Here is a 7,837-nt window from a genome sequence, read left to right on the forward strand (position 1 = left end):
ATGCATCCAGATATCCTCCAGTCACACAAGCTGAAAATTGTTCCACTTTACTGCAGTTCTGTAACCATATGGGAACAAATCCTGTCTGTGGTCTGTGTTCTGTGCACATCTAAAATTCATGCTGAATGACCTGCCGTGGGAGCGAGTTACCAGTGACCCAGGGCTGCGGTGGAAGGAGGGTGCAGGTGGGGGAGGGGGGGAGAGAGCCCAGGGCTGGGGCGGCAGGAGGTGTGTGTGGGGGGCAATGGTGGGGGGGAATGAGGGAGCCCAGAGCTGGGGCGGCAGAGGGTGTGGGTGGGTGGGTAGGGAGAGCCCAGGGCTGGGGCAGCAGGGGGGTGCGGCGAGGAGCCCAGGGCTGGGACGGGGGGCAGCCAAAATTTTTTTTTGCTTGGGGTGGCAAAAAACCTAGAGCCAGCCCTGATTATCATGCAATGTTTAGCTTCTGCCTTCTTGGTTGTTCCACTATTTATGCTAACTTTGAAAACAAAAGAAAAAATGCCCCTTGCAGAATACTTTTACAGAGGGGTCATTAGTTCTAGGGGCTATACACAAATGTTAAACAAAGAAATGACTGGATGCTTTAGCCTCATTACTCAGCTTTTGATAAACATTGTTTCTTTGGCAGGTTTTTTACTTCATGAAGAGGTTTGGGGAAGATTTTAGACTGGATCTTGGGTTTCCCCTAAAGGGGGATTCGGTCCCGCATATCTGGGACTGATTCCCTACAGCTGGAGGTGGCGGGGTGTGTGTGTGTGTGCTGTTTGTGCCTCTTTGAGTGCAACTAAGGAGGTTCAGGTTCCATAATGTTAGGGGCAGGGTAATAAAGGGACCTTGCTGGATTTAGAATGGCTAGTGAGAGTCTGTTGTTCAGAAGCTGGGATTACTCTTTGTGGTTGTGTTACAGTTAGCCCATTAGAGTGTGTTTAATGTTTGTGTGCATATCTGGGAAAATGTGGAGGCACTTCTGAAATGGTACCATTTAAGGCAGCTTGTACTTCATAAGGGAGACTAGAAGTGCATTTGTCTTTCACCACTGTGTCTTACCAAGGACCACAACCATCAGTTTCCTGCCAGAGCTTCAAAAGGAGCTCATTTTCGTTCTGTTCTAGATGGCAAAAGAAAATTGGAACCATCTTCCAAGGCCTGATCCTCTCTCTGCTTCCCAGCCTTTCCTATTGTCTAATATTTGTATTTTATTTTATTGAATGGTCACTTTGGAGAGAAATGAGAGGTCCTAACAACTTTATATCTATGCCCAGAAGGAAGTAACATAGTTATTTTTCACTTCACTTTCTACTTTTATAAAACATTACAGGACTTATTTCAATATTTAGCAACAATATCTTTTGCTTGGATTATATGTTCTATAAATCAAAACGTGTTTTCTACCTGTTACTACTACCATGAACATTGCAATAGCAGTCGCATAGCTAAGTGTTATGGTCTATGCGCTAGTGCTACCCCCAATGAGGGAGAAGGGGCACAGTCCAGATTAGAACAGCCCTAACCTGGGCCCCAGCTGCAGCGATCCCTATGAGCTATTGTCACTGCAGAATAACTAGGTATAGTAACGTGCTTCGGTGCCTCCCCTCCATTTGTTAAACTTTTGCCTACTTTACAGCACCCCAAGCCTGGGTCGCTTGTCCCAAAATTGGGCCCTGATGCTGGCCATGCCCTCAGCATGCCTTGGAATGTCCCAGTCACACCTCTGTGTTGTGTTGGGGCTCCAGCATGAGCTGGCCTAGAGTTCCTGGGGAGGCCTTCTATCCAAGATAATCCCTAGGAGGCTTTGCAATACTTTTGTCATCTTCTTCTGGTGAAGAAGACACACAGTGCAAACTAGAATTTCCTTTATAGGCTTGTTCCTGCAGGCCATACATAGACACTGAAGCACCTCCCTTATAATACCTCCATGGAAAAGAAGAACCCGCTAAAGAGCTGTGCTGGAAAAATTCAGTCACTGAGACAGGAAGGTAGTAAAAATGATTGGAAAATAGTTTGTGGCAAGATAGACAGACCTAAATAGCAAGTTGGAAATAGACTGGAGAAATAGAGGTAGAAATGAAGAAAACACTAAGGAACACATCCTCAGCTGGTGAAAATTTCAATGTATGAAATCTGAGGATCTGCTAGTAGAAGTTGAGGAAAATTAAAGTAAAGTCTGTAGCCAGTACACAGTATGCTGTTTTTTAGAAAATTGTTACGAAGGAGGGTAAATGAGACGCAACTTCAAGACAACATTACTAATGGAAATTTTCCTCATAGGGTCAATTTTCTCAAGTGGGCTATCTTGGGAATTTGTTGAGAGTCCTGATTTAAAAAACAAACAAACCTGGGCACTACTTATTTTAGGTAACTACAACACTTAAAAATGTGACATGTAACAAAAATGAAAGAAATTACAATTTTAAAAACAAAGTTTTAATGATTTAGAAATAAAACTTACCAACATGGATGTGGAGTAGGAAAAAAGACCAGAGAAACAGTAGGGTCTTCAGAAGAGGCATCCCTTCAGCAACCAAACTCAAATAATAATAATAATTAATGGAGATATCCCATCTCCTAGAACTGGAAGGGACCCTGAAAGGTCATTGAGTCCAGCCCCCTGCCTTCACTAGCAGGACCAAGTACTGATTTTGCCCCAGATCCCCAAGTGGCCCCCTCAAGGATTGAACTCACAACCCTGGGTTTTGCAGGCCAATGCTTAAACCACTGAGCTATCCCTCCCCCGAAGTAGTAATCAATGAATTATAATAATAACCCAATGAGATTTACTCCTAATACAGTGACAAGAAAATATACAATAATCTCATAGTTCCTCATACTCACACTCTTCCACATCATCAGTGTGCTTCAGACTTTACCCGAACAGTTATTTTGAAAATACTGTAAATTATTTACCAAAGAAAGTCACCTTTGTCACTTTTGTCCGTCTTGTCCTCATCTGTCCCTCCACGAACGAAAGTCGACGCCACACCATTCTATTTTGTTGCAAGCACGTTCTTTCCATTTCTGTCCAAAGAGTTTTGTCATGGGATCAGCCCAGCGTGTTTTTCGTCTGCCCAGCGGTCACTTAAGATCTCTGGGAATCCAGTCACTGATGCAGGTTGTCCATCTATTGTCTTGCCTGCGGATTACATGACGTGCCCATCTTCGCTTTGCGTCATACATTGCCTGCATTACATCGGTCACCTCTGTACGTCTTCTGATCTCCTAATTTGGTATACGATCACAGAGCGATATCTTACACATTCACCTTTCCATTGCTTTCTGGGTGACAGCGAATTTTTCTTCCTCCGCTTTTGTCATTGACCAGCATTCTGCTCCGTATATCATTGCTGGCAGAACAGTGAAGTTAAACTGTTCTTTCCTTTCTTCATGGGCAGCTCATCATCTGTTAGAGACATATTTATTTTGTTGAAACTTGCCCACCCTGCCTTTTGTCTCCTACTGCATTCTCCTTAGAATGAGTTGTCTCTGCTCAGCTGCTGATGCAGGTAAATATATTTGTCGACCTCCTCGATTTCTTTCCCATTTACAGTGATGATTCCTTCTGCACAATGCTCATTCCATATCCACTTTGTCTTCGACATGTTCACTTCCAACCCGATATCATGTGAAAGCCTTTGCAGTTGCTGCAATTTGTTCTCCAGTTCTGCTGTGTCCTTTGCCAGTATTACACAGTCATCAGTGAAGAGAAGATGCGTTAACTGTTCTCCGTCAATTCTGATTCCTTATTCCCAGTTCAATTTCTTGAACAGCAACTCCAATACTGCTGCAAACAGCTTTGCTGAGATTGTGTCGCCTTGTCTGACTCCTCTACGTATAGTAATAATGCAGGGGACATTGAATAATATCTCTGTCAAGCAATTGCAGTTAATTTCTTCCAGCAGGTCGATGTACCTCAGATTGATTCTGATTTCTTTGAGCGTGTTGAGTACAGCATTAATCTCTACTGAGTCGAATGCTTTTTTGTGGTCGACAAATGCAATACACAATGGTACTTTATATTCCTTGCATTTTTCGATGAGCTGCCGAACTGAGTGGATGTTATCAATTGTTGAATTCCCTGAGCAGAAACCAGCTTGTTCTCTGCTTTCGTGCATTTCAAGATCTTTCTTAATCCAATTTGAGTATGATGCAGGTGAAGACTTTATACACTTGTGAGAGGAGTGTGATTGTATGGTAGTGGCTCAGTTCTTCTGGATCACCTTTCTTCATCAATAGTATTGTTTCTGATTTCTTCCATGCATCTGGAACATGCTTGCTATTGATGTAGATGGTGAACTGTTGTGCCAATGCTTTGAAGAGAGTATCTTCTTCTGCTTTAAGATATTCCGGCCAAACATCATCCACTTCCGGACTCTTCCCTGTCGTTATGTTACGAACTGCATATTCAGTTTCTTTCCACATAACGTCAGGAACTTCTTCTGTAACCTGCTGTCTTGACGGTGTACTCTGGACATTGACATGCGAGGAGTAGAGGTCATTGTAGAATTTTTTTACATATTTCGTTCATCTTGCTCCTTTCCGATGTCCTTTCACCATTTTCATCTTTCAGCGCTGCTGGGATAATCTGTTTCAGCCTAACATCTCTTTTTACCTTCTTCAGACTCTCGTTCTTTTTGGCCGCCTCTCTCAATTTCTTCTTTCTAAAGTCTTCATAGTCTTCTTTCATCTTCACACAGATTTCTTTGCATGGTGTTCTGTATTCTTCGCCCATTTTTCCTTCTAATTTAATGCGCGCCCTCCTCGCCATCAGATTCAGTTTCCTCGCTGATCCTCTGCTTGCATTTCAGCATTGTCAATGCCTTTGCCTTTTTAGCTGATGAGATTATCTGCGAGATGAAACTCTTCATAGTCCTCATCAATGTTCTTATGGACCTTATACTCAAGGTCCATTTCACTTACTTCCTGTGCAAATACCTCTTCATTGAAGTGCCATTTTTGCTTTGGTTTCTGGCTTTTCTTAACTCAGTCTTCGTAGACATTGTCAATACATAGTTTTGAGCGCAATATATAATGGTCTGAGCCTGTGAAAATGATTTGTTCTCCTATTGTCGCTACATCATTGAAGGTTCTTCTAGTATCCATCATTACATAATCAATCTGATTCAGTGTGACTCCAGCCAAGCTTTTCCATGTCCAGTGCTGATGCTGTTCTTTTTGAAATATTGTGTTCATTGTGTGGAGGTGGTTTGCCTCTGTGAATGCAACCAGACATGCTCTGTGATCATTTCTTACACCTTTACCAAATTTTCCTACATACTTTTCTTTCTCACTTTCCTTTCCACCTACTATTGCATTGAAGTCCCCTTGGATAATTGTGTAGGTGGATCTTTTCTGCATTACCTCCTCCAGCTCTTCATAGAAATGTTCCATTTCTTCATCTTCCACTTGCTGCATGGGAGCATACACCTGAATAATTTTAATAGTTTTCCTTTGTTTTGTCTGAAGCGTGAGAACTGCTATCCAGGGTGATATGATGTCACAGCTGACTATCCTTGGAACTCTTTCTTTCTTGACAATGAATCCAACGCCTCCAGTCCTTGCTTTATTGTCGAATGATCTTCCAAGGAAAGTAGTCCCGAAAATAAGCCCTTCTCAGAAAAAGGAGCCCTGACTTTGAAACTCCTAATATAACCAAAAGCATTTTTAAACATAGGTTTACAACCAAATGATTAGGTAAAGAAAATGTAATGGGATGAGAAAGGATGTTGTTCTGTATTCATAATACAGTTATGTTGAAGTGTTGTAAATATATGATTTAAAACATATAAAAGAGAATATAAAATTAATAAAGTACAAAGTGATTCCTTAGTTTATATTGTACCAAGATCTACAGGCATGTATGATTACTTCAGTTAAGAAAAAAAAAAAAGTGAGAAGAATGAGCATTTTTCCTATGTTGTAGATATAAATTTCTGGGGCTCCTATTAAACCGATTCTGCACAGCAGGTGTTACAGTGGATCAAGGCTATCAATAGCACAAAGAAGAGTCACCCCAGCTCATAGGCGTGCGCAGCGCATTTCATTAGGGTGTGCACCCAGGGAATTTTTTTTTAAAGGCGAACATTTATTGAATCAATCATAAAGGACATTATTTTTATTCATCAAACAAACTAAAGAAACTAAAACTTAACTAAACTTAATTTTTTTAAAATTAACAACTAAACTTTAATTAAAAAATACAAACTTAAAAAATGAGACACACTATACCAAATTTTTGCTGTAGTGATAACCAGGTGTATACAAAGATACAGTCAATTTTCATGATCTTTATCTTTAACCAGATACTGAGCTAACCCAAATTGACCAAAACAGATTAACGTTTCTTCATCTTCCTGTCCTAGAGAATGAGATGTCACTCACCAGGTGTTATGGACTTAAATTCCTCAATCACATCATTGTAATTAACTGACAAAGCCAATTCTTGTTCAATGTACAAAATCATGAGTGAGTCGAGGCGCTGTTGGGACATTGTACTTCTTAGTTTGTTTTTTACATGTGCTAGTTTCGAAAAGGCTCTTTCACATGAACAGCTTGTAACAGGTAAGACTGCAGCAAAGCATTGAATAGATTTGTAAAAGGCCTGGAACATGGAAGTCCGATCCGATTCCTTTAGCCAATCAAGCCACTCCCTGGTGGTGTTCGTAGTGCTACCTTTAGGAACAGAGCCATCATAAACCTGAAGCAATCCGACTTCAGCTTCCAACTCATCCAAGGACACTTTAAATTTGTTGGCAATGATTCTCATATCGTCCCTGCCAATGTCTAAGCTCAGCAGTTTTCCCATTGCAGTCACAATTTTACAAGTCTTCTGTTCAAATCGCTGGTCAATGCCGGTAATCACTGAGTCTAGGAGTGGGTAAAATGAAGTTATTCTCTCCTGCTCCTCTTTTGTATCAAAGTGATGCTGGGACTCAAATGTGTCATCAATATGAGTGGACATTTTTCTCCTCTTAACTGGGGGAATTGATATATTCTCTACACACACTTTCACACTGTCATTGAAAATAGATTGAAAATATTCTGGGCCACTTCTCATCACAGCCAAAGAGTTACGCAAGCTTTTCACTCCTGTCATTGCAGTAAGTAAGTTGAGACCTGGAGCTTGAAGAGCCTTACTCACTTTTACCACCATCTGGAGAATAGGGTGCATCATGTGAAGAGCAAAGATGAACTTGAATGAATTTAGTTCATGGATAAGGCCCCTGGCTTTTATGTTAGGATCAGCAAGGCGAGTTGTTTCGATAATCTCTTGTAAAGCTTGTAAAATGATGGAGTAGTTTTGTTTTACAGCAGCCACTGCTTCTGCTCTGCATGCCCATCTTGTGTTTGACAGTGACTTCAAAGTCTTCAACTGGGATCCTACTTCTTGTGAAATCTTCTCCATTACTGCATGTCGCACAGGACTCCCCTCCATGAAGGCATAAAGAGTCTGAATAACACCAAAAAAATCAAAGACAGTTCTGTTTTGTTTACTTGAAGTGCATGCATCTACTAGGATGAGGTTCAAACAATGCGCATAGCAGTGTACATAGAGTATTTCACTGTTTCTTTCTTTACATTTCATTTGAACTCCCGCAGTACATCCAGACATAGTAGCTGCGCCATCAAAACCGACAGACATTACTGATGACCAGTCAATTTTAAGAATGCCAATGACGTCAGTTAACTGGTCAAAAATAGACTGAGCATCAACTGTTAATAGTCTCTGAACAGACACAAAATGTTCAACTGGACTATGTTTTTCATTGTCAAAATACCGCACCACAATGGACATCTGTTCATGGTGTCCATAGTCAGTAGTGTCGTTGGCAGTTATTGAGACCAT

General features: G+C 41.1%; 1 pseudogene; it reads right to left on the reverse strand.

Annotated features, from left to right (window-relative positions):
- Window positions 1-2,940: 2,940 nt before the first annotated feature.
- On the reverse strand, window positions 2,941-7,837 carry LOC112102799 (annotated as a pseudogene).

Source organism: Terrapene carolina, unplaced genomic scaffold (genome assembly GCF_002925995.2).
Source record: "Terrapene carolina triunguis isolate 2854851 unplaced genomic scaffold, T_m_triunguis-2.0 Scaffold66, whole genome shotgun sequence".
NCBI classification, from domain to species: domain Eukaryota; kingdom Metazoa; phylum Chordata; order Testudines; family Emydidae; genus Terrapene; species Terrapene triunguis.